Raw genomic sequence first — 25,144 nt, 5'->3', positions numbered from 1 at the left:
AGAGGTCCCAGACCTCTGCATCCTTGTCAGCACTTAGTATTTTCAAGGCTTTATTTTTTCATCATTCTAATAGATGAGTAGTATATTTTATTACAGTTTTAATTTGCATGTCTCTGATGGTTAGTGATATTCAGCATCTTTTCTTGTGTTAACGGCCATCTCTGTATCTTTTCTGGTAAATTGCAACTCTCAAATTTTGATATATTATGATTTCATTTAATTCAGTTCTGAATATTTTCTAATTTCCCTGTGACTTCCACTTTGAAGCATGAATTATTTAGAAATATATTGTTCAAGGTCCAAATGTTTGGGAATTTTCCAAATATATTTTTTCTATTGGTTTTTAGTTTAATTTTGTTTTGGTCAGAGAACATACATTATACAATTTCAGTTGTACAATTAAATTTGTTGAGGTTCGTTTTAATGCCCAGGATATGGTCTACATTGGTGAAATGTTTCATGTTCACTTGAATATTTACTCTGCTTCTTATACTTAAGGATTCACTTCTGCCATCAATCCTAGAAAATTCTCTCTTCAAAAATTTATTCCCTCACACTCACTAGGATGGCTATAATCAAAAAGTCTAATAATAATAATATTGGCAAGGATATGGAGCAATTGTAACCCTCATACTCTGCTGGTGGGAATGTAAAATGGTGCAGCCACTTTGAGAAACAGGCAATTGATTGAACAGAGTTACTGCATGACTCAAATGATTGAACAGAGTTACTGCATGACTCAGCAATTCTACTCCTAATTATATATCCAAGAGAAATGGAAAGCTTGTACCTGAACATTTATAGCAGCATTATTCAGAATAGCCAAAAAGTAAAAACAACCAAAATGCCCATCAACTGATGAATAGATAAATAAAACGTGGTATATCCAAACAATGGCATATAATTTGGCCATAAAAAGAATGAAATACTGATACATGATATACTGTGGATGAACCTTAAAAACATGCTAATCTTTAGAGACAAAGTACATTAATGGTTGCTTAGGGCTGGGGGTGGAGTGGAGTGGGGACATAGGGAGAGGATAGGTAAAGAGTATGGAATTTCTTTTTCAAGTGATGAAAATGTTCTACAGTTGACTGTGATGGTTGCATATATCTGTGAACATACCAAAAGACATTATTTATATACTTTATATTGGTGAATTTATGATATGTCAGTTACATTTTAATAAAATTCTCCCCCTTTTTCCCTAGTCTCTAGCCTTATGTCTTTCTAATAAGAATATTAATAATAATTTACTATTCTAATTCATAGTCCATATTCATATTTCCTCAATTGTCAGTAAAAAATCTTTTATAGTATTTTTTAAAACTGAGGTCCAATCAAGGTTCACAAATTATACTTGATTATTATCTTTTTAGACTCTTAATCTAAAACAGTGCTCTATCCTTTATTGTTTTTTGTAATATTTACCTGTTTTTGAATAATGCAGGCCATTTGTTAATAAGAAATCATCCATTGAGTTTTTAATGTTAACTATTATTTTTTTTATCTCCATAGATTCTGGGTTTTTTCCAAACTGGTTATTTGAAATGCTTATTTTTTGCTCAAGTTTTTCTGTTCCATTTTTTAACGTATTTAAATATTTTATACACAGTTATTTTATGTTCTCTATTTAGGAATTCCATCACCTGAAGTTCTTGGAAGTCTAAAGGTTTGTTTCCTGTGGCTCTTATAGTAGCTTGGTTCCTTATGAATTTAGTAATTTTCAATAAAAATTTCACTATTTCACTGAAGCAGGATCATGAGGGACCTGGATAGCGGGTACATTCCTCTAAGGCAATTTCTATTTCCTTTTACCAATATCCAAGGGCCATTTTAATTTCTCATTGAGGTTTCCTTACCATCCAAGATAGAATAAATCTGAACCCCAGACTATTATTTTCTCCAAATGGAATTGCAATTGAGAGATACAAGTTTCCACTATGACTGCTTTTTCTAGCCTTTTTTCCCTAGCCTTTCACTGAGGAGTGGGGCCCTCATCATCATCTCCCCATCCTGCGTTTGGCTAGTCTAGTCTCCATGTGATCATTAATCCCCAAAACTCTAGACTCCTAATAACATTGCCCCAGTGCAGACCCAGCTTCCCCATTAACTCACCACTCCGGTTTCAGTTCACTAAGCAGCTTTCTCCCCATGTGGGTCTACCTTACTTTCATGCAGTTTCAGCTGTGCATTAAAAAATATCTTGTAATTGATTCATCACTAGAGGTTCTGCAGCAGGAGGATTTTCAGAGTAGCTGATCTGCCGCACTGCTGGAAGCAAAATTCCCTACCCAGCTCTGTGACCTCATCTCCCCACATTGGTCTTCTTTCTTTAACTCATCATATAAAGCTCACAGCTGTCTCAGAGCCTTTTCACCCCATATTTGTTTTCCTTAAAAGGCTCCTTCCTCTATTCTTCACATGGCTGCATTTTATCAGCATTCAGGTCTCAGCTCAAATGTCCCATCAGATTCTTCCCTGATCACTCTCAGTTACTTTCTCTCACTTTAGCTTAATATGTCTTCTACGTAGAACTTTCCAGAATTTAAAATTAGTTTATTGATTGATTTGTTTATGTTTTATTCTCTAGAATATAAACTGTTTAAGGGCAGGGAAGCCTGATCTGGAAAAGTGGAAACACATGGACACTCTAAAAATAAATATTTGTTGACTGGTTTGGTAATATCCCTGTTCTTTATCTTCTGCTGAGATACCTCTCTATTATCTTTTAGGCTGGAAACTAGGGCCATTTTCAGAGTTAAAATAGCCAGCTTACTATAGGACAGTCACCATAGAAGTGTCATCCTGTGTATTCTAACAGGCAAATACTCAACTTCTGTGTGTGTGTGTGTGTGTGTGTGTGTGTGTGTGTGTGTATTTGTATAAATGTGTTGTAAGTATAGAAAACATGTGTTTTCAGGGATGTGGTGGAGTGATCTCTTCTTGAATTCATAATTCAATCCCATCAGTTTTGTTTTTTTTTTTTTTTTTTTTTTTTTGGCTGTGTTGGGTCTTTGTTTCTGTGCGAGGGCTTTCTCTAGTTGTGGCAAGCGGGGGCCACTCTTCATCGCGGTGCGTGGGCCTCTCACTCTCACGACCTCTCTTGTTGTGGAGCACAGGCTCCAGATGCGCAGGCTCAGTAGTTGTGGCTCACGGGCCTAGTTGCTCCGCGGCATGTGGGATCCTCCCAGACCAGGGCTCGAACCCGTGTCCCCTGCATTGGCAGGCAGATTCTCAACCGCTGCGCCACCAGGGAAGCCCAATCCCATCAGTTTTTAAGAGCTCTATAGCTGTGCCTACAAGGGAATCTCCAAATTTCTCCCAATGCTTAAAACACTGGAAAGGGTCTTTCTGGTGGTAAGCAAGTGATTAACTCACTTACAGAAGTTTCTTTGAAATTCATAAGTTTGATTTTTGACTCTGATTGAATGAATGATTATCCTTTTACTGAAGATGCTAAATATTGTTGTAGGTGTAACATGTCACCAGTGATGTTGACGATCAAATGACTAGGACCCAAGAATGTTGAGCCAGGATAGATGTGTGAGTCATGTGCTATACAGAGGTGATATTAAAAACATTTACCAACCATCATTGCGTGGATGCTGGCCATAGCACTGGAGCAGGAAGTTTCCTGCTTTGCCAGGTGAGGTTGGTGAGGAGGTACTGTAGGTTTTCATATTTATTCTTAAACTATGGAAACTAATAAACTATAATTTTTTGCCAAGTATTCTTAAACTTTTTCAAACAATGCTCTTAGTCCCTTTCCCGTATATTAGTATTGGTTTCATCAATGTATGATATGAATTTTAGAGAGCTTAGCTATTTAAAGCTCTTTCTCAGAAGACTGACTGCTTTCAAAAACCTTTTAAAAATGACTGGCCATGGAGAAGGATGTCTGCAGAGAATCTCCCCTCTATTAAGTGAGCAACCATAATCTCCTTTCTGTTTCCCCATTATGGGTGAACAACATAAGCATCGTTAATCCGGAAACCTCTATTTAGCCATAAAGTTTAGTTTAGCCTTCTGCTTCTTCAAGTCTTTTACCAGAACTGTACATAAATTCATGTGAGAGTCATCGTCTTCCTTTCTTCTGACCCCCTGGGATGGGGGTTGCTGTGACACAATGGAAAGAGCCTGACTTTTAGAGCCCAAAGACTTTTGGAGAAGAAAAAAGAGCCAGGTCCTAACAAGTACCTGTAATATACAATAGTTGCTCAGAAATGTTTGTTGAACCTGAGGTAGGGGAAGGTCAGCTGAGACGAAATGAAAGAAGCAAGATGATCTTAATAATTCACAACCTGGATAATTACACTCAGTAGTCAGTGTCTACGAATTCCCTCAGTCTTTTGATGGAACCCAAGGACATAGTAGGCTTGCTGTTGACTGTGCATATCTAATCTAGATATAAGGTCTCGACACCTTTCTTGGGGTCTTCCCAAAACACTTTTCGGATTCCAATTATAGTTTTTCCAAAAATTTGGCCAACATGGGGGAATCGTTTAACAACTATATCCAGGGGAAATAGAAATAACTTTCTTATAATTTAACTAGACCTCAGTTTAAAAAGTAACTTTTAAATTTCATCAAATGCAAACTGTGTCATAGAAAAAGGAGATGGGGGTAAGTTTGACATTTTACAGCAGGGAAGAAACAATTAACAGAATACTGCATTTGTGTTAAGAGGAACAGCAGTTCCTCCAACAGCAGTTGAAGTTTGGGGGCGGTGTTGTGCTAAGAGAAGGGCAGGGAAAGAAAATTGTTTTACAAACGAGATTTCTTTAGCTTCCAGAAATAGAGAAAGTAGTTTACATACTCCTGCACATCTGTGTAGACTTGCAAAATGTGCTCTGCGTAATTCTCAGGTTGTACTGTTTATGCTATTGGTATGCAGAAGACCAGTGCTGTTTTAGTATTTATGATGTCAACAAACTCCTCCTGTCCCAGCCTCTGCTTATAATGGTGGATCGGGACAAGTAGTAGAATTTCAAAGATCATGGAGTTGAGAGTCAGAAGGGATGCTGGATATCAACTCCTATTCTTTGGGAGAAAAAAGATCACTTTTCTAGCTTCAGTCAAAAATGCTTTTATTTTCTAGGCAAAGTCAGGAGGATGGTCACAAACCATAGTGAAGGAAAAACTGCCCTGTTGGAAACTACAGAATTCTGTATCAACTGCTGGGCTTAGATATTCAGATCCAAATATGCCACCCAGTAAGCATAAGTATGTTCCACAGAAGAAAAGAAGCTCCTCCCAGACGGATTGTCCCTTCTAGATTTTTTTCCCAAGTTGTGGTTCTGTTTGTTATTGTTGCTTTTTTCAAAGGCTTCAAGTACTGCAGCAATTTCAAATTCTTATCAATCCTCCCCCGCCCCACCACTGAAAGATGTGTTGATTGCATTCCCATTTCAATTACTTGTACACATTCTTCTGTTCTTAGCTCTTGCTTAGGGGATGGCTCCATGTCTTTCCTTGCACATCATGAAAATCCTTTCCCTTGTCCCAGAGTTTCTGTGACAGCAAAGCCTGACTGCTGCTATGCACCCCATAGCCCTTGCTGGAGATGAGGACTCCTTCCACGGTCCCTCCTGGCTCCCCATCTCCACGAGCATCCCACCATCTGAACAGCCAGCCAACTCTCTAAATGTGGGATGAAGCATCAGCAAAGCTGTCCCTCTCTCAAAAATTCTCTGAGTTTTTCTGTGGTTTCTTAGGTATAGCTAGAGCTCCGATTTCTTTTGAAAATAACTTTTCTTTTTAAAATTTTTTTAAATTTATTTATTTTTATTGGGGTATAGTTGTTTGACAATGTTGTGTTAGTTTCTACTGTACAGCAAAGTGAAGTAGAGTTCCCTGTGCTATACAGCAGGTTCTCATTAGTTATCTGTTTTATACATATGAGTGTATATATGTCAATCTCAATCTCCTAATTCATCCCACTCCCCCTTTCCCCCCTTGGTGTCCATATGTTTGTTCTCTACGTCTGTGTCTCTATTTCTGCCTTGCAACTAGGTTCATCTGTACCATTTTTCTAGATTCCACATATATGTGTTAATATACGTTATTTGTTTTTCTCTTTCTGACTTACTTCACTCTCTATGACAGTCTCTAGGTCCGTCCACGTCTCTATAAATGACCCCATTTTGTTCCTTTTTATGGCTGAGTAATATTCCACTGTATATATGTACCACATCTTCTTTATCCATTCATCTGTCGATGGGCATTTAGGTTGATTCCATGTCCTGGCTATTGTAAATAGTGCCGCAGTGAACATTGGGGTGCTTGTTTCTTTTTGAGTTATAGTTTTCTCTGGGTATATGCCCAGTAGTGGGGAAAATAACTTTTCTTAAAAAGTAAAATATACTGAAGCACTTAATGCATTTACCAGTTCATTTCACTTTTGATCCAACAATTATCTATAACAATATAACGAGCCCATATTGCCTATTCATAAAGAAGTGCCTGTGCGGTGAAAGGCTGTCTTTGGGAGTAAATAAAGAGCTAAGGATCCCAAGCTCTGTGACCACACATGCTTGGCTCACCACTCCGCAGCTCCAGGCTGCAGACCAGGCAGTGGGAGACTAGTGTGCAGTGTCTTGTGCTTGGCTGGAATTCTTGTTTGCACGTGTTTGAGGGGTACACATCTCTGCAGAACACTTGTCCAATACTGATTCCCTTTTCCTCTGTGGTTCCCCCTTTAGTACTTGATCTGAGAATCTTAAAATGAATGAGAAAAGTAGCAAAGCAAGTGGGTGTTTCTTTTTCATTTTCTTCTTTCCACTTCACTTTCTTGTTTACTACTCCCTTTGTCTTCACCTTCTTTTATGTCTCCAACTTCCCCCTCTGTTCAAAATGGAAAACTCTGTGGTCCAGTTAAAGCCCATCCCAGGAGGGCTGAGAGGGAGGCAGGCTTTCAAGGTCGTGTGCTGACCTCACATCCCCATAGGGCTCAAGCTCAGCCGTTATCTCTAAACGAGATCCTCAGAGAGACACGCAAGGATTGAAAGAAGTCACGACTGAACCATCCTGCCTGGAGTTTGCTAAACCTTAATTTTTTTAAAATCCCTGATTATCTTGCAAAGAGCACAGTTTAATTTGTTAAATACAAACGTATAAGATACATGAAATTTTTGTAAACTTATTGCTTTATTTAATGTATTCCAAGCCTCTCCTCCCCCCACCCCAAAAAAAAAGACAGGAAGGGAGGAAGGTAGGAGAGAAGGAAGAAGTGGGCATGGATGATGAGTCCTCTGTCCACTCTGAGAGGCCCTGGCTGTGGAAGTGAAGGGTGGCCTGACCCAGTGGTCCTCCTGGCTCTACCACCTACCAGCCTGGGACCTGGAAAACCTCCCTCTCTGAGCCTTACCATGCTCAGATCTGGATTGAGGTGATAGGTCAGAAGTCTTACGGTCTCCTCCAGAGGCGGCAACTTGCCATGATTCTGACGGCCTCTTTGTAGACATAATGGGTTCAAAGTTAGGGCTTCACACTCCAGACTTTCACAGAAAAGGAAAAAAGGATCTGATTATTTTTTCCCTGCCTTGCCCCAGAGATGCTTAGAAAGAAGGCATTCGTCAAACATCACTTGGAGCAGCCAGGTTTAGCAGCATGGCTAAGTTAGGCTACCAGGAGCAAAGCCAAGCACAGGATGCAGGACTTTGCTAAAGTCTCCGACAGAGGCCTGGGAGACGAGGTCTTCTGAGAAGCACTGACTGTATCAGGAGCTGAAATGAGCTGGAGAGGCTGGCGAAAGCAGGGTCTCTCATGACAAATGCAGATGTGACCAGCAGGGGGTTTGCCTACAGGAAGAATACAGAAGGAGGTCCTTGGAGAGGCATCCATTATATCCACAAATAACCTCCTTAAAAGCTACCTTTAAATAATGGAAAATGCATGTCAATGCGTATTGACAATGGAAGCCCGGAATAGGCCTCCTACTGTATAGTAGTATGTGGAGTAATAGCTGAGCCTCGGTGTCTGTTGAGAGGCCAGATGTCTGTAGGGACCGGAGCTGACTATGAAATCCCAAGCTGCTTCTCACTTTGTCCATCACAGCTATTCTGACAGTGAATAATTTGCCATTCCTCCTTCAAGGTTTTCCAATTCTACACCCTTTATACATTCAACCAGTAGCGGTTTCAACATCCTGATGAGCCCTCGCCATCAATGTGCATTCGATGGCACGCCCGGGAATCCAGGCTGTGGGAGGTGAGCACACTCAGGGATGGGAGGTAGCAGCAGCTGGGTTACCATCATCTGAAATGCAAGCTTTGTGCAGCATATTCCAGTAGAGTTTATACCGATGTTCTCTCATGCTCGGTTGTCCATCCAGAAATCTGAAAGTCAGGACAAAATGTTGGTACAATGAGAAGACTAACACCTGAGCAGGAATGACCAATACAGCCTTTGTATCACTGGGCTCACACTAAGGAGAGGGCCCCGCCTGCTGAAAAGCAGGAACAGAACCGGAAGATATCCTGCATTCCCTTTAAGGATGACGATTTAAGCATTCAGCCCTATTCATTAGGCCAGCCAGTGCAGACACAAGGAAAAATGCTCTTTTACCTGTTTCATTTATCTAGGGCTTACTGTGCACCAGGCACTTCACCCCATTTTTTCCCTTTATCCCCCCCAAATAACTCTGTAAGGTATATATACTGTTACTGTCTCTATCTGGCAGTTCAGAATACGGAAGGTTTCTCCCACAGCTAGCCAGGGGCAGGACCAGGACCCAGATGCTGGCCCACCTACAGGACCCTTGCTCCAGCCATCATATACAACTACCCCAACCTTGAATTCTGGCATTCATGTAGAGAAAAAAAGATGGAAATAAGAGCAGAGGATGAGATCACCAGAGTTCAGGCTTATAGTGGTGGACCCACTTGAAATTCCAGCTGTAGGATATCTGAGAAGGAAAGAAAATGGCTCGTTGGTCACTTGTGGTTGTGATTTACTTCTCCAGGGAGTCTGTTTCCAGAAGGATGCAGATCAGGCCATCAGCCTCCCTGAGTGGCACAAGTGGTCTCTAAAGTCACCCATCAGATTAACTGTCCCTGCTGGCCCTTCAGTGACGTAACAGCGTCAGGCATCAGAAAAGCACGTGGCCACCATCCATCTAGATCCAGTCCACGTGGAAGGAGAGGCTTTGAGTGGATGATGAGAAGGACTTCTTGAGCAGTGGGCTGGTCTGGGTAGCCAACGGAGAATGTAGAATCTCTCCCTTCAGGTCTTTAAGAAGGCGTGGAACACCATCTGTTTGGCATGAGACTGGAGGCAAGGGGTCGGGCACACACATTCCCTTCCAGTTCTAGAATTTGTCTTATAAAAGCCTCCCATTCCTGAAATCCCGTAGTAAAGTTTTACTCTTCCTGAACACCTCTTCAACGTGACACTTTTTGTTCAAGAGCCACCAGTTGCTACACAGAACTACCTCATTCTTTGTAACATTTTGCTGGCTCCTTGCCTGAGTGTACTTTTGGCTTCACATTGATCCTAAGGTACTGGAGGGCAGGGGTCATTTCTTAACTCCTTTTATAATCATTTTTCTCCAGGGCCTATCATTCATTCATTTAACAAATATTTATTGAGTGCCAACCATGTGTCAGGCACTGGGTTTGTAAAGCAGAATAAGGTTTGGCTCCAGTCATTAGAGAGCTTACATCTAAGACACAGCGAATAAGTGGGATACACTGTGGTTAACATTACGTTCTCACGTAGGGTTCTTATGGAGGAAAGAGAGTTTTGTATCATGCAAAGGATAGATGCTCAGTGAAATGTTTGTGGAATGAATGAAATATATGCCTATGGAATAAAACAAATAATGGAGGACATGCTCTACCAAGGATTATTGTGACAAAGTGTTCATTTTGGGTAGAAGACAAAAGGCCTGCCTTAAAGACTCATATAATTTTAAGGTTAAAAAGGGCTTTATGTCATTTAATTGGAACCCCAGATTTTTACTAAGGAGAAAAACTAGACCCAGAGAGGCTGCCTTGCCTCAGTTTACCACATCATCACGGCAGAAGCTGCATTTTCTCCATCCTTACCAGCTCTTTCCTCCAGACAACGGGAACGCAAAGGCCCACAGGCTAATGCAGCATCCTTAATAACCCTAGTTATTGCCTTGATTGAGCTTTCCCTAATCAAAGCACAGCCCTCCTAGAAAGGAATTTCCAAAAAGCTGCCTGAGGCTGTTGATCAACAATTCATTTTTAGCATTTCTTTTTAAATCGCTCTAAGTCGTTGCACCTGGGTCACAGTGACAGCTGAATAAGGGGGCTGAACGGCGACATTGCGGGCACCAGGTTGGTGAGCCTCCTCTGCCATGTATATGCATGAGCTCACCATTTGCATAAAGTGAAGAAGCATCGCTGCCATTAATCACCGCATTCATCTTAATAATTAGTGGCAATAACGTTGAAGAGCGGTGGTCTCCACATCGATCTCCCAGGCACTGTGGGCTATTTCTGTTGCAGATGAACGATCATCGGGAGTGACAAGTTGATGTCTTTGGATCGACCACTCCAGTTCCTTGTGCTTTACAGCCTGGCAGCTGGTCAGGAAGCTTGGGTGATCTGTGGGGTAATGCTGTCCCTCCAACAAGATCAGTAAAAAGGAGCGATGTGCCACGTGGGAGGGGGCTTGAGAAAAAGTCCCTGACTACTTTACGGGCCCCTCTGTCAGCCATATGCATAGTAAACTAGCCATAACTGCAAAGCGAGAGGCTATTTGTCATAAAGATTATGACTTTCTGGTTAAGCACTTGAAAGGCCACCACTTGCACTCAGACCTTCTCCATAAAAGACGGGCTTGGGGTCTGTAATTTGCCAATACTTCTGGGTCAAGAGAAAGCCGTTTCAGATGAGAAATGTAATAGAATGTTTTAAGGCCTGTGGTACAGTGCCAGAAAGGATGGAAATATTAATAATTTTCATGGGTTTTTTAAAAAGCCCTATCAGATTAAAAAAAACAGAAGTCACAAAGGAATCTACTTGAAAGTTTGAAGAAAAATTACAAAGGACTTCATTAATACAAAAGGGGAAGGTTAGAGAACAAAAGAATAAGGAAGGAGGCAGCGATGGAGAGAGGGAAGGAACGGTAATAATGTGAGAATGGGAGACTGGCGAGGAAAAACTAGGGAGGGATTAAAGCAAAGACTCCTCAACTTTTTAGATCCACGAGATCATCCTGGATCTTTCCCCTCTGTGACGGGGTGAAGACAAAGTGTGAGTGACAGGGAAATTCGGGTTTTAGTTGGAGATGTTTTCAAAGTGGAATAACAATTAAATTTCTCCTGAGGTCTGGGTTAGCAGAGGACCATCAGCACAGCATTAGGGTCAATTTGGGAAATTTGATGACACTTATTCTTTTGCTTTCTCAGCTTATAGTCACCAGTAAAGGTTTGAACTTACCTTTGTGAATACTCCTTCTGCCTTCGTTAGAAGGTGAGGTTTGTATTATCCATGGAAAATTGATAAAAAGCTCCTAAAGGGGCTTCCCTGGTGGCGCAGTGGTTGAGAGTCTGCCTGCCAATGCAGGGGACGCGGGTTCGAGCCCTGGTCTGGGAAGATCCCACATGCCACAGAGCAACTGGGCCCGTGAGCCACAATTGCTGAGCCTGCGCGTCTGGAACCTGTGCTCCGCAACAAGAGAGGCCGCGATAATGAGAGGCCCGCACACCGCGATGAAGAGTGGCCCCCACTTGCCGCAACTAGAGAAAGCCCTCGTGCAGAAACGAAGACTCAACACAGCCATAAATAAATAAATAAATAAAAGAACGTGAATTTCTTAAAAAAAAAAAAAAAAAGCTCCTAAAGAGAGTGCAGGTGTTTCCAATGGTATTTGTTTTCTTAGAGATTTTTCAGATACAACTGCCTTCCTCCCTCTCCCCAGTGACACGAAGTGAATCATCTGCATCCCCTCCACTGCTTCCTGGGTCTCTGCACTTGCACGTTCTCTGTGAGAAGGACAGCGCATTGAATCTGGTCAGCGTCTGCACATAAGTCATCCTGGAGAAAGAAGAGATTTAATTTATTCAAGCAACCGGCTATTTTGTACAGAACTGGTTGACCTCAGTAATTCTTTTTCAAAGGTATGTGGAGGGTATGTGTGTGTGTGTATGTGTGTGTGTGGTGTTACAGATAGTTTTGAATGAAAGACAACCGATTCAACTTTCAGGACAAGATACACAACTCTGAAAACTGAGTACTTTGGGAATTTTTGTTTGTTGCTACACATTCTTTTCTCCTCTGTTATCTGGTTTTGGCATCTAGAGAGAGGCTTTGTTACAGCTCTGCGCTGGGTTTTGAAGGGAAAGAAAGTGTCCAATTGTAAAACATCTAATGAACACATATGTGAATAAATACCAGGGCTGACACTTGTCCTCCTAAATGAAGTCCATAAAGATCGGGTCTCGCACAATCCTTTGAACCAATTCCCATTCCTCCCTGGAGATAGAAGATGCTAAAAAGAAATGGTCTCTTATATACAGGTTTGAAACCAGAGAAGGATGCTGGTCTGTGAACAATAGCATTCTTCAAGAGCCCTTACTGTGTGGTAGCAGGAGGTGAAAGAAGGGGTGCTAATAAGTGATGGTAGGATCTGGGGTCTTTGGCCCCAAGAATTACAGTATTTGAGCCAACAAAGGAAGAACACAATGGGGGTCATTGGTCTGTCCATTCTGAGCTTGGAGTAGGTTGGCCCTCCTCAGCCAGAATGACCACCTTTCTAGGGCGTGCTTGTCTTGATCTTCTGGGTGAGCTCTGGGCATTTTGCAAGGCTAGATTTTCCCTTCATACCCTCCTGCCCAGTGTGTCTTCCTGTGCCTGGTCCCTTTGCCCTACTGCTCAGTGTCTGGAGTGTGCACCGGTGTTTTTAACTGGATTCTCTGAAATGCATTTCTGACACTGATTTGGTTACATTATATTCTATTCTGTTATCAAACAAATTTGCTGTCAAACAAAAGATCAATGTTATTGTAATGTCCTACTTGATGGATTAAATAGGGTATTATTCAGCTCTTATTAAACAATCAAGAAAAACACACTGGGACACGCTTTCATTCGCAGCTGCTAACAAATACAGTGTATGTGATCTGTGATTAAGAAACAAAGAAGGAGCAGTTATTTCCAGATTAATTAAACAAACAAGTAGGATTTAGGGACCAGGATTTTTAAAACCCAGTACAATTCTTTGAAACATGTTTGGAAAAGGACATAATTTACTTTAACTACATGAGTGAACACTTAAGAATATAAAATCTTTCAGTGACGCAATTCTGGATTAATTGCCCAGAACTATCGCAGCGCCATAAACAAAACCGTTCCAGGGATGGACCTTTCAGAGTTGTTTTTTTTTTTCCCCTTGTGAGTAAATGTCCATTTAGAGAGCTTTTCTAAATTTAGAAGCAGTGTTCATCAATCATTTATAATAAGCACCGAATAACTCCACTCCTCTGACGGCCCGAGATCCCCCCTCTTGTGGAGGGTTCTCCCCTCAGAGTGCTTGCATCTCGGGACTGGCATTCACTCCATTACCAGGGCCTGACCTTTGGGCTTCTCAGACTTTGCTCTCAGGATGCCCAGAGAAAGCAAATATTAAATCAGTAGAAATCTCTCTCTTATCTCAGCCTGCCTGGCTCTGTATTATCTTTAAACTCCACCCCCCACCACCCCCATCGCTGGCTTTACATGCAGTTGGCTACGTTCTGGCTCCTTCTGTCTGATGCTGTTTCCGCTAATGGCTGAAGAAATGGAACATTACACCATTTAACGTGTGTGGGTCACATTAATCACAGAAAATTCTTTTAATGTCTCAGAAGTAACTGTCAAACTGGACATACTGAATCTATTTAAACTAAAGCATGCCATTTTTTATCTACAGTGATCTTTAATTCCCATAAAAGGGTCAAGAAAATGTGATTAAGTGACAGTTTTAAAATGTACTATAATATTAAATAGCTTGATTAAGTGACAACTATAAAATGTAATACAATATTAAGTATCTGGCTATGTCCCAAAAGAACTTTAAAGTATTTTTGAATGGTTTGGGAATTCACTAACCCATAATGGGTTACTAAGGAAATTTACAATTTTTTTTTTTTTTTTTTTGGTGGGGACATAAAAATAGTTGAACTTAAAACGCACACTAAAAACAAAACAAAAACAACAACAAAAGCTTGCAGCATTTACAGATAACATGGGGTTGCGGGGTTTCTCTTTGGAACACCAAGACTGAGTTTTTGGCAATATTGAGTGATCATTTTAGGATTCTCAGTTTACCGGTGCTTGACTGGAATTGTATTGCCTGTAACACAAAGAATAGAGTTAGAAGTAGTTGTGGCAGAGAGATCTCACAGCTGGATGGAAAGGCCACAGGCTAGTCAGCGACCTCTCAGGTTACCTCCAAGGAGCTGATCATCACCTCCCCCGGTACCCAGCTCCTATGGGGGCACAGTAGGAAACACCAATGGGGCTGAGCTCAAGTCCTCCAGCTTGCCAGCCCTCTCCAGTAGACTACGCCAGTGGAGACACTGACACATAAGATGGTGTCCATACAAGGATCCTTGCTGTGTCTGGAGGCACTGTCAGGGGGCTGAGGTTGGAAGGGGACAATTTTGTGCAATGCCTAGAATAAATGGACCAGATGCCCAGGCCGAATGATTAAAGAACTTTATGCCATTCTCCAGACAATTTAGTCTGGATCATCTTGTGCCTTGATGCTTTAGTCATATCTTAACCTGGGTTCCCCCTAGAAAGCAGAACTTGAGGCACAGGTTTCTGTGCTATTATCCTGTTAGGGGGTACAACCCCAGGGAGCAGGAGGGAGGTGACAGGAGAGTGAGGTAGGGAGAGGCGGGATGAGGATGATTTATCCTACTGGCTGCTACTACATCCTACTGATTGCTTGATCTTGCAGGACTGTCCCTCTGAAAACCATCTAAAGTGCATAATTTTACAGTCCATCAGAGAGGAGAAAGGAGAGAGACTTTTATCTGCCAGCTCCCATCTTTTATGGGTCAAACGTTTTCCCCACTGATCACTCCCAGTTGCATTTGGGTGGGTGCATGGTGGGCTTTTGAGACATCCTGCATCTCTGTGGCAACAGAGAATCCCCAGGGCTCGAGGTGGGGCAGGTCAGGTGGAGCCTGTGTGATGTCAGTCGGAGCTCACGCAGAGCTGGGTGCTACGGTGGCATCGGGAACAAGGAGACTCTGAGGGGATCTTAAGTGGCACATAAGAGGGTCTCGATTCAGGTCAGATAGGGGTACTCTGTAGGCAGTCAGATTCACCAGAACATTTCCATGTGCCCCTGCTGAGAGGACCTCAATTGAATTTCGAAGTGTTTTCCTGGCTTGTGTCTGAAGCATAAGCTCTCCTCTCCCCAGGGAGATTCTGGGCTGGGGACCATGGATAAGTACACTCTGCTCCCCTAAAAATTATAAAGTAGACAGTAAGTCTTGGTGATGCTTAGCAAGTGGCTATGCCTAGAATTGTGCCTTAAGAAGCACGTGCCCCTTAAGAGCCTCCCAGTGTCCTGGAGGGAAAAAGGTGGATTCTGACTTTTAAAGACAATCTTCAAGAGAAAGATGGAAGGCCCTGCTAGATATCACTTCGGGTCCCCCAGTGACAGAGACAAATGGCCATGACACATTTATGTAGGCTCACTCCCTCTTTCTCGGTGAGAAAGAAGCTTCATTTGGAAGATTTGCTCATCTGTCTAATAAATCAGCGAGGAAAGTTTCCCTGATATTTACTTGGGACTTTCTTTCCTGTCTTCACTTCATTCCATTCCTCCAGTTGTTCACCCTCGTACCAGGCTACATAAATCTCTTCTCTCCCTCCTGCCCCTTTGTCACCCATTAGCCTGCTCCCCCTCTGTCATTGTTTCCCCAGACCGTAGATGTAACTCTTCTAATCTTCCCTGATAAATCAGGCTCTCGGAATCACTCCTTGTTGCTCCCGCAATCTCCCTGGAGCTGGGATAGAGGGTTCGGAGTGCCTGGTGCGGACATTTCTTTTATAATGGGCCCTGAAAGGTTGTCAGCTGCAGATAATTAGGATCTCACTTCCCGCCATCGAGCTGCATATATCTTCCATGCGAAGAACCCCCATCACCTTCAAAAGAATGAACACATGCAGAGGAGATATATGAGGGGTCTGGGTGACCGGAGGATGGGGCCAGCTCTTCTGAAGGCCAAAACGACTTCATGTTTCCTGTGAGAGAGAAGCACTTTCTCTCAGGAGCAGAACCTGATCTTCCTCACATGATTTTATGGTCAAGATCTCATGCCGTGAGTCTGGGTTGTGCAACAGAGAGTAGTGAGAAGAATCTCTTTTAAAGTAAATTATTTTATAATAACACTCTGCCTTTAGGCTCTGCCCTATTCTCTCTCCCTGTTGAGCTAAAACTTACTCTTGCAATGGAAACTCAGGCATATTTTGTCTGTGGTTTTTATGCTCTAACTCTGATAACTGGCCCAAATCACTGTTAGACATACATACCCTTCAGTGTTCTATAACGGTTGCTGAGAAATATCAGGGATGTAGCTTCAGGAGAACTCGGTAGGCTGTCAAACGGATGTGACATCAGAACACAGTACTGGCCCCAAATGCAGCCCGGCACTGAGGAAATTCTTCTCGAGCAAAGGATCCTTGCGACCTCAGGGCCTACCACATTTGGGGGTGGGGGTAATGTTCAGAGGGAAGGGAGAAATCACGTGGGATGGGTCTGAGACTCTCCCCACGCTTCTATCAGAGCAGATTTATTTTTAATCACGCTCTGTATTCATATTCCATGTAAGATGTTATATTTTAAAAGAGGGAAAAATAAGTTTGAAAACTTTGGATTCCATCACCTTGTACATGACTGAAGAAGCTCAGAGGTACGTAAGTCACATGGCTTGTTGGTGCTGAGCCAAAGTTAGGATACAGGACCCCAAATCCCTGTTTATTTCATCTTTTTTCTACCACTGTGTTGCATCACAATCTTCATAATAATGTTCTTGAGTCTTGTATTGGGATCATTAGGAAGTAGGCCTGTATACTCCCAGGGACTAATGTTGATGATAAAGTGCCGTCCGTGGGCTGAGATGCTCCCACTGACCTGTGCACTTAGAATGATTTTTCTGGTGGTGGGGACAGATGTGCCCTGAGTCACCGTCACAGTCATCATCATCTGAGAGATGATTGGTGAGTCTCAGGGGTGTGATCTTTGACCATGGACCTCAGCATAGGCAACTGATGTCTTGAGGGAGAGAGCATAGCATGAAAGCATGGCTTGGCCTTGGCCCCATCAGAGTCACTGCTGGGGCTAAGCATGGATTTCAGAGCTAGATTGGATCCCGGCCATGTCCCCCCTCTCAGCCCGCCCCCCAGCCCAACCCACTCCTTTTAGAGCTGAGGATATCGAGGCCTGGAAAGGTCAAGTGGTTTTCTCGCACAGAAGAAGAAGGATTTCCGGGCTGGTGGGCAGCAGGCATTGATTTTTGTTTCTTGGCTGGATAGAGCTCAGTTTGTCCATTTTCCTTCTTCCCTTTCCATCAGGACCAGTCCAAGACAGTGCTGTGGGTAGAAGTGTCTGCTCTACAGACTAGAACTCCCCATGGGCCAGCCGTTACAAGGTCTAGATAGGAGAGAAAAGGGGGCATGCAGGAAGTTATCAGGTCTGCTTGCTTCTCGCCCCAATCAGTGTCCTTCCCCTGGGTCTTATCTCAAATAAAGATGGTGGTTTGGACTCATTATGCTAACTCATTTTTCTTATTTCGTTTAATTCAAGAACTTGGGTGAAGAAGACGGGTGTTACTTAATTTGTGCCCTTGCACCCCGAGGCTCAACATTCTACTTAAGCTTATATTACCAGCCATCCGTTGGCTGGCACCTTCGTGGATCTAAACTAACTTCCCTGTGGAGTATGGAGCCAGCTGGAATTGTTCTTAATAAGAAGACCAGTGGTTGGCATCCTTCGTTGAAATGAGTGAAGACCAAAGTCATAGTGGGTTTTGACTGAGATTCCTTCTCTGAGCAGGGTTTTTTAAAAAAAAAACCTCTTAAGAATAAAACGAAACAAATGGGAGACCTTGTTCCCACCAGGACTTAAAATACCAACATATGTATCAAAGAATCTATTCAATTTGATAAGTCAGTTCAAAGTGACCAGGAAATAACAACAAGAAGCCAGGCCTGGAAACCAGCACTTGGTGTTTGGAGAATGTTAAATACCGTCTGTACATGGGTTGTACTCCAAAATCCTCAAGTTCTGCAATATTTCTCCTCCCCTTCTGTTTTTTCTTTCTTGTCAGACGTTTATTTATTTTTAGAGGTTCAGAGTGCTTTCTCTGATTAGGTCAAGGTGTCACATGAAAAAACAAAAACGGAGTCCACCTACCAAGAAAGCATCTTGGCCACAGAGAGGATGGACAAGGCAGGGCAGCTCTGGAGGGCAGGAGGAGAGGGGTCAATTTATTAGGTCAAAGGTATCTCTGTGAAAGCCACGCTGCTGCGGAAAGAAAGCCACTTCTTATTCTTGAGAAAGGCAATGATTTAAAAGAAGTTTCCTCTTCTGGAAGGATACTAATATTACCTAACTCACTGGGTTGATGTCAGGGTAACATGAGGTAATTATGGTTAACACTTCATGAATAGGAAAATGCGGTAAAAATATAACATAGGATGAAGAGAGGCCGTTCAAAACCCTGAAAACACCACAGCATCCTGAAAAAGTGGATAATGGATATTGGCATGTTGTATGATATTCTGTGAACTGATTTGCCAGAGGTCTCTGGATCTGCTTTCCTCTTTATAACTCCATAGAAAATACAGAGCAGGGATACAGCTCCCTCTGAGGGTGGACCCCAAATCTGAGTGGCTCTGGGATCTAAAAAAATAAACTCACTAAGATCCAACAATGTATCTGTGATTCACTGCATAGCACCCAGCCTTCCACCATCCTCAGAGGAGCACCTCCCAAGGCCCCTTGAAGATGGGAAGGGCTCCCCATAAGTGTGAATGGCTGGGAGGGGGCCAGCACCCTCAGCTCTGAGGTTTCTGCCCAGCCACGGAAAAAACTTAGAGAAGCAGCTGAGTGATGGTGGAATGGATGAAGAGGATCTCACTTGACTTGGTACCCACATCAGATCAGAGCAGGGGAGACTTTAGTTTTTTGCCTAGAGACTAGCTTGGTGTTGCTTAAAATTGAATTAAAATATTATTAACATTTAATAAAGATAGGCCATCTCCCAGAATTCAGATGTTCACTCAACAAATATTTATTGAGCACCTAGTATGTATTGATCTCTAGATGGGAGTTGGGAAAACACAGCTGTGAAGGAGGACAGGAGCCCCCATGGGCAGCATTTCCTAGTAGGATGACAAGAAGGCAGGCACCGTCTCAAACCAGGGTATAATTTGCCTCTCCCACAATCCCTGCAGGGTGCTGTTCTGTGCTTCTCCTTAAGTAGCAGAGTCTGGATGGCTTGATTCTAACATCTAAGGCAGGTAAGATATTTTACTTTTTTCCCTGTCGTCCCACGTGTTCTTTATGCTCTTTTTTTTTTTTAAATCAAAGAAAATCGTTTACTTTCCGGTGCCATTTTAACTTGTTACTAACGAGCCTCTGGCCTGGGTGTTTTCCATTAGCATGAAAATTCAGGAGGCTACAGAAGGAAATACCTATAACTGAGCAGTGAGAGAGCCACTTCATTCCCTCGCCAGACAATGTGTCTTGCATTTCTCTAGTGTAAATAAAATGATGATTCAAAGAATGTTCCCCATTAATGAGTATCTGATTTGGAATAAAATAAAATCCATGCTGGGAAGTTGATGAGCTTGATATTGCTGAATTGCTTCTATCAGGCAACTCATATTTATGGGTCCTTTCCCTTTGACAATTGTCACCAATCATCTACAGTTCTTTCCTCTGAGTGGAAAGGGAGAGGGCTTGCAGGTTGATTTTAGTTCCCTGTAACTGGAGGTGACATCTGAAAGCTCAAAGCTATTGAAAAGGTAGGTGATTATTAAAATGTAATGTGTTTCTGTTTTCCTGATTATGACCTCCTGGTCTTGCAGTTTGCTGCCAAGCACGTGCCAAAAGCTGGAACATAGGTGGTGATGCATCTTCCCAGCTCAGGGAGGGTTTTAGACCATTTTAACCACCTATTTGTTCACATTTCCTTATTGTTTTCCACAGTAGACACACTGAGATATTAAGATACAGGGAGAGAGAGGTGGAAGGTTATCTATGGTCCCTTTAGTGAAGAAGGAGGAAGGAATGAGGAAGAGAAAGAAAGAGAGAAAGGGAGGGAGGAACGGAGGGAGAGAGAAAATAGCACATAATTAATCAGAAATAACACTTAAAAACAATTGCTGTGGAAGGGTATTTCCCAGAAAAGCAAGAGAGTCTATTCTGAGCACATACTCCACTTGCATTAAGCACACATTAAAATTAGTGGCAATTTGCTTCTGCACATTCTCTGTTGGTTCCTAGTTAGGCTGCAGCTTGCTACCCCAGTGTGCTTGTTCAGATGGAAATGACCACATGTATTATGGAGAGTAGGAATCACGGTCAAGTGAGAAAACAGTTTTACTAGAGATAAATGATGGGTGCCCTACACAGAGGACTGGGACCCACCATCACCAGGACACCGAACACGGTGCCTTCTCAAAGAGCTGATGGAAACGACGGTTCATTTTCCTGTCTAGGCTGATGGAATTAGGCAAGTGGGGGCAGTTTAAAGAGGAGGAGCTCTGTAGCTTTTTCGCTGTGTGCAGTTTCTTTGTCTGTGGAAGCTTCTGTTTTCCCATCTATAAAGTGAGACTCATACCTATTTCAAAGGAATAAATAAGATAGGTAAGTTAGACAAGTTCCTAAGCATGTCCAATAATTCCTGGCACACTGTGCATGCCAGGTGTAGAAAAGTGGTACTATTAGTTATGAGGTTCACTGCAAGGGATAGTTTTAAAACTCTGCCCTTTGGTATTTCATCAACAGCCAATTCAGAAATTTAAATTAGGGCAGACTCCAAGAGGGAACGTATTCTGCTAGGCGTAGGCTGTGCCTAGAGGGACAAAACAAAAGAATTCATATCCCAAGCCTCCTGCCTTTATGGCTGTTTTCTATTCTTATTCTTACGGGCCATTCATTTGATGATTGATTTATGTTCATAAATCCCAGACCCAGCACCCCTTCCTAAACGCCCTGCAAAGCAGTATCGAATTAAAAGCTACCAAGTCGTTCTCCTTTCTTCTGAATTGGGCAAGGTGTACACAGAGCTGGACCTTTCATTTAAATCCAGATAGAGACTAGGACTAGATGACTACAGACTTAAGGAACCCACATTGATTCCCTCTGGTTTCAGATCAGATGTCCTCAGATACCAAGGACATGATCTGGTCCCTTAGGAGGCTCTTCTGCAGATCTGGATGGGGATGGTAGGGTCCTCTCTAGTCTCACGTGCGTCCCTCTGGATGGCTCAACCCTCCCCTGCTATACACTGACTGCCACAGGCTGAGTCGGAAATCCCAGGCAAAGAGCATCAACACAAGCTCCAGGAGGGAACTAGCATGCAACAAAAGCCACCCCCTCCATGAAACTGGATCCATCTCTGCCCCCATGGGGCTAAGTGGCAGTTGAACGTGCTTATAAATGACATAAATCACTTGCAGGACCTCAAGAAACAATTAACTCAGATTGAAAGTAGCTGCTAAGGTTTCACCTCCTTGTGTGTTTATGTCCCTTCACTTCAGCTTTTAGTTTTGAAAAAGGGAGGGTTAAAATTGTTTTGAGGGCCAAATTGCAAGGAAAGGCTAGTCTTTAGCTGTGGCATCTGTTTCACATTCCATGCAATTTGAAGACTCACAGGTTTGCCTCCTTAAAATAATTATATAATTATTAAAAAACAAAACAAAACAGAAGCTAACTGATTCTTCTCAGACATCAACCTGGCAGTGTAGAGTGGGTCAAATGGTTTCAACGCAGAGAAGGGAACAGATAGATGATGGACAATAGATAGAAGATGGATAGATAGGTAGATAGATAGATGGATGAACGCCTCAAAAGAACCTTCTGGAAGGAAACCAGGCTAGCAACAAAGAAGACTTCCCATGTCTCTTTAGATCCACCCACAGTCCTGCGTCCCCTTCACTTTACATTGGATGAGGCATTAATCACTCAGCCATTGTGAAGCACAGGAGGAGCTTGGGAAAATGTTGAGAACTAGGGAGTATCTCATTTCATAAAGAACTATGCCAAAAGCCATTAACTTCCTTTTTTTTTTCTGAAAGAGTAATTTGTTTTTTATTATAAAAACAATATAAATTCAAGAAAATTTGGAAAATAAAAGAAATATTTTAAAACATTAAAATCATCTCTAGCTCTACTCCCTGATATTTTGATGCATTTCTTTCCAAGCAGAAGGGCATACACAACTGTGGCAGGGAGGGAGCAGGAAGTGGGTCAAAACTTCCGGAGGACTGGGTGAGGCTCAGGATCTGGAGGCCTTGCTTCCTGCTCCGCCGGCTGAGACTTCTCCAGGCTGGAGCCCCAGGGCCTCTCTGCTTTGTCCATTTCTTCATCCAGAGGAGGACACTTAGACCACGTTCCTCCCAGAGTCCCACTCCTTACATTCTGAAAGTCTTTATAAGCAGATGCAATTGCTCCAGAGGTAGGGGAAGGTAAATCTAATATCTAATCTGTTTTGTTTCTTTGTTTTCCTCTTTTGGAACCCTGCAGGATCCTCTCTTTTTACACATTTTACTCTCTATTTGGCATCCCTTAAAAGGCCCTCTCTTACAATGAGAGGAAAGCTTTGGTAGAAAAAGCACAGAACTGGAGAATGGGGGTCCCGGTTTCCCCTTGCCCTGTACTTAGCTGTGTGATCTTGGGTAACTTTCTTCATCTCTCCATGGGGTTGGGGGTAGAAGCTAGGTCAATTGTTCTTATATGGGGACAGGAGGACAGAAGCATGTCATAGTCACCTAGGGAGCTTTTTCAAATTACCAAGAAAACGAGATCTGTAAATATTCACTTGAGTCAAGCCCTTTGTGATTCACTGGGAGTGGGGACGGGACGGAGTGGAGGTGGGGGGAGGCAGCAGCAGGTAGGGACGTGGCCACGGGGGCTGGGAGACCACAAACTTCAGGGGAGGATGCTCTTACTTCTGTTTCTGTTGAACAACCATGTCACCCAGACAGCCCCCAGCACCAGCCACCGGAGAGATTCCTGGGGGGAGAAGACTGCTGCTGTGAATTGAGGAGACGGGAAGAAGCCAGCTCAGATCCCACTTTCTGTTGCTGTGCAACGTCTTGCCTAGAGACACTGACCACAAGGGAAGGAACGAGTCTTTTCCTCTGTCCTCTGGCTTTTGTATCCATCAAGACAAACTATTTTTTGACTCCAGTTTTGAACTTTCTAGACAGAAAGGAAAGGGTATCTCTGGAATTATCTTAATACTGTGCTTTTTACCCTGTGCTCTTTACATTTTTTAAGTTATCTGTCTCCTTTCCCTATTCGATGGGGTTGACAGGAGCTAATTTGTAGGGATCCTCCATACCAAGCCAGATGAAAGCCTGTGTGATGTTACTGAACGGATAGCATTTGTGATGCACGAAAGCCAGGAACCACATGCACCTTTGCCCACATTATTTTGAGTCCCTTATAAAAGTCTCCCACCAACACAAGTTTAACAATTAGTTTTCATTTAAATGGAAATGTCTTCTACACTCACGAGACTTAACCTTGTTACTTCCACTAAAATAAGTCTGCATTGAATAACTTTACCATTTAGGAGGTCGGTGACCAGAGGGGGAAAAACTTTCAGAACCAATCACAATTCATTGGGTCAGATATAGGAAAGAATGACTGGAGAAATAGTGCTTAGGGGAGCTCGTCGTTCATAGGCATTTATGCTTTTACTGCTCTGAGCAAGAAGAATTCTTGTTCTTTGCTTGGCCTCAGCAATAAGGAATTGGGTACCTAGTGGCTGCTTAGTGGTGTTTATATCCTGAAGCTTTGTATTTAAATGAGAGATCTTTGATGTACTTACTCAATGACACAGCATGTGATTGGAAACCCCCAAACCAGCAATTGGCAGCAACAATGCTACAGGTGTGGACATCAAATTGTGATGGGAGCCTCTGAGTGACTTCAGGCTAACCTTGAGCCAGGGTACTAAGGCAACATGAAAGGCCCAGTGAGTGAATGAATGAAACGAATGCTCTGATTTTGGATTTAATGGTGAAAAGACTTAAAAAACAGTATTAGCAAAACCTTCATCATGTTATAGCACCAGTAGTCCAAAAAAAGGGATGGGGGGTATGTCTTAGTCTGCTCAAGCTGCTGTAACAAAGTACCATAGACAGGGTAGCTTAAACAACAGAAATTTATTTCTCACAATTCTGGAGGTTGGGAAGTCCAAGATCAAGGTGCTGGATATTCAGTGTCTAGTGAAGGTCCACCTCCTGGCTTATAGACAGACACCATCTCACCGTGTGGTCACATGGCCTTTCCTCAGTGCTTGCTTATGGGGAGAGACATCTCTCTCTTTCTCTTCATATAGTTCACTAATACCATCATGAGTGTCCCACCCTCATGACATAACCTAAACCTAATTACCTACCAAGGGCACCACCTCCATATACCATCACACTGAGGGCTAGGACTTCATAATGAATTTTGAGTAGACATAAACATTCAGCCCATAACAGGGTGTAATGAATCAAAGGAGTGTTAACAGAGCATTGGGGTTCAACTCCCACATCTCCCACTCCCACATCATCTAACTTCCTTGAGACTTTTCTGTGCATCTATAATACCGACCTTAAGTATTGTCCTGAAGGTGAAGTGACATGACCAGTGTTCCACACTTGGCATCAGGATTAGTCAATAAATGCTCCATCAAATGACTAACATTACCTCTGTTGCTATTCCTAATCCCATGCTCCTGTCATTTCTCATTTCCAGAGAAAGGTAAGTACTAATCATGATAGACTTATTTCAAAGAACATCAAGAGCTTCAAGGTTTTCCTAGACTGAGAGTTTCCATCTTGTGTTTTCATGTACAAAATGCAACCACTCCACAGACTACTAAAAACCAGATGATAGTAAGTTCCAGATGCTGTCCTTGCCAGTAGGAGAGCACTACCTG

General features: G+C 42.7%; 1 long non-coding RNA gene across 1 annotated transcript in view; it reads right to left on the bottom strand.

Moving 5' to 3' along the window:
* Positions 1-2,975: 2,975 nt before the first annotated feature.
* Positions 2,976-25,144, bottom strand: part of LOC309611737 — a 274,615-nt gene continuing 252,446 nt past the window's right edge. The window contains exon 2 of the long non-coding RNA XR_014234712.1: positions 2,976-3,096. This is a non-coding gene — a long non-coding RNA (uncharacterized lncRNA). The remainder of the gene's footprint in view (positions 3,097-25,144) is intronic.

Source organism: Balaenoptera borealis (genome assembly GCF_965194805.1).
Source record: "Balaenoptera borealis genome assembly, chromosome: 15".
Classification (NCBI taxonomy): domain Eukaryota; kingdom Metazoa; phylum Chordata; class Mammalia; order Artiodactyla; family Balaenopteridae; genus Balaenoptera; species Balaenoptera borealis.
Note: the sequence above shows the minus strand (reverse complement) of the source record. Positions and strands in the feature narration are given on the sequence as shown.